Source organism: Lathyrus oleraceus, chromosome 5, assembly GCF_024323335.1.
Source record: "Lathyrus oleraceus cultivar Zhongwan6 chromosome 5, CAAS_Psat_ZW6_1.0, whole genome shotgun sequence".
NCBI lineage: Eukaryota > Viridiplantae > Streptophyta > Magnoliopsida > Fabales > Fabaceae > Lathyrus > Lathyrus oleraceus.
The window spans coordinates 92,499,948-92,502,603 of record NC_066583.1 but is presented as its reverse complement, the minus strand read 5'-3'; the positions used below and the strand labels follow the sequence as shown (position 1 = coordinate 92,502,603).

General features: G+C 29.9%; 1 long non-coding RNA gene across 1 annotated transcript; it reads right to left on the bottom strand.

Annotated features, from left to right (window-relative positions):
- Window positions 1–929: 929 nt before the first annotated feature.
- LOC127084012 (uncharacterized) lies at window positions 930–1,651 on the bottom strand. The gene is made up of 2 exons (XR_007788601.1): window positions 1,373–1,651; window positions 930–1,269 (listed from the first exon to the last, which is right to left on the bottom strand). It is a non-coding gene; the product is annotated as an uncharacterized LOC127084012 (long non-coding RNA).
- Between the last annotated feature and the right edge of the window lie 1,005 nt (window positions 1,652–2,656).

Sequence of the window (2,656 nt, the reverse complement as noted above, 5' to 3'; positions counted from 1 at the left end):
CAGTTGCAAAGTGAATAAGAAGTTTTCCACAGTTTATGGGTAGAGAGAAACTCTGCAGAATTATATTACTCTTCTCATTCATCGTTCTTTCTATCTTTACTCTCTTTCTTTCTCCATTGTTCTTCTCTTCTCGTTGTTATTGTGTGGGTGATAACAATCTTGTTCATCAAAATTGATTGAAATTCTCCATAAACTTTGGGGGATTTCCAACATTAAAGGGGTCTATTTAATCCCTCTAAATCTTTGCATTCTGGTATTCTGTCCAAAATTTCTAACATTATATTGTCAAAGAATCAATTTTGAATTTTGCTAATCATTATAACTATCCTTACAACAATACGAATTCATAAGTAATTTTTTTTCAGCTCAAAGATAGTTGTTCAGAGATATCGAATGCAAATAGGATAGACCTTGGGCCATGACAAACAGGCCGATCTCAAAAACTCAACAGCCTCAAAATCAAAAAAAGTTAAAAAATTATAATAAATAATATATACGGTATTTGTTACATATTTAACACTTCACATGTTGTTAAAACATATTTAACTTTATTAATATAATTTTTGAAATTCATAATAAACTCTCAGGTCAAACTTTATTCTTGACTTGTTATATTATTTCACTTTAACAGACGAATTATTTGGATTTTTCAGAGAAAAAAAAACTAATTGCTAACTATAATGGGTTTTGACTATCTTACTTCCACAACAAATAATCAGACTTTTAGCCAAGTAAGGTGGTTACACCTCAACATCATAACTCTTACCATTGCACGTAAAGTTGCAGAGTGTGACTTGTACATTTCTCATGTGTAATTTTCATATATTAAATTTGACCATTCAAATTCATCCATCTAAACTTCTCACGCGCTTTTGTCTCTTTTAAAATGGTAAGATATTACACTCTACCATGATAAGTGAAGAAATAAATTAAGAGCAATACATTATTATATAATTTATTGAAAACATTCATACTATATAAGAAGAAATACATGCATTGTTTAAGCTGTAATATTCATTTGAGATTGATTGAAGTTGGCAGGTAACGCAGCGGGAGGAGGTTTAGGGCAGCCAGGTACTTGACAGGGAGCACCTTTGGTCATTACACAAACACATGTAGGTAGTAATATTGGAAAACCTCCAGAACGACAATAGTATTTGACTTGACCTATGCCCTTATAACATGGTAGACATGTTTCCCTGCATTTTGAAAGATCAGGACAACCACCTCCAATCCTCGTTAACTCACATGTTCTTGCCTTCCATATTACTGCAAACATAATTAGAGGAATCCAAATATTAAGAATAACAAAACATTGATTCAATTAGAGGAAGCTAAATATTAAGAATAAAAAACAATGATAGACAAGTACTTGTAGTAAATATAAGAAGTGCAAGGAGCATAGTAGCTGATAGTGAGTGGGTCATTTTTTTTCTTCGATTTGACTGGCAAATGAATTTGAAAGGGTGGCAGTTGTGTTGTGTGAAATGAACTCTTCCTTTTATACTCATTTGTTTTGGGACAAATGGTGTAAATACTCTTTGATTAATATGTGAAATTTATGCCAGTTTTCAAGCATTGACAAATGTTTTCAAAAATATATTAAAAATGTATGGTCAAAAGAAAAAGATTAATTGTTTTTTTTGCAATATTTTGGTTATATTTTTTACAATGTTTAATACTGTATATAATGTAGTACAATATAATGCACGTACTTTGAGGATTTTATTTGTTTTCTTTTGTCTTTCATTCTTTAATATTTCTTTTATAAATGAATAAAAAATGTTATAATTTGTTTTTGTTGTTCTATTTTTTTATAAAGAAGATGCTTATAATAATAGATAGATATCAAAGCTTAGTAAGCCTCGGGAAAAGAAACCGGGTGTGTCAACGTCTAATTGCATTTCATTATTATACAAAAACTTCAAAACAAATAAAACTATAATAAAATAAGGGTTAGTGCCCCAAATAAAATAAATAAAGTTATATTTTATTTGATGTCAAAGATAATGAGGTTAAGACTTGAATTTTCAGAATTGTAAAAGATAGGAGGTGTAAAAACTTGTTAGGTTGTGTCCCTCTGATTGACCAGCGTCTTGTAAAGAGCAAGGGTATTTTTTGGACACATTATGGCTAAATCACACACACCACGAATACTCTTCAAAAACCTCTCGTATTTTAATTAAATCACTCAAAAATGTTTTGAGGTCTAGTTAGTTGATTAGGGACGTGTCTAATTGATAGGGGACTTTTTCTAACGGTCTAATCGATTAGACCATGATTGGTTGAGTCTAAAATCGATTTGGACAATCTCTTAATGATTGATAACATAACTATATCAAAACCTTCCATTTATGGTCTTAACGATCAATTATTTAGGTTGTTTAATCTATTAGAGTGTTTATTTGACCCGTGAATCATTTCCAAATTTATATCACTCATTGACCTATAAATAGAAATCTTCTCTTACACATCAAGAAAATGTGAAAACCTTACATTTTATTTTTCTCATCACCTCTCTAAATCTCTCATATTTTCTCACAAATTTTAGGCATAGTATTTTGAGAGTGTTCTTGAGTTTAAGTGAAGATATTTATTTTAGATTTTGTCAAAGTTGTAAAATTACAAAGAGTATATTTTCTCTTGTGTAAATAAT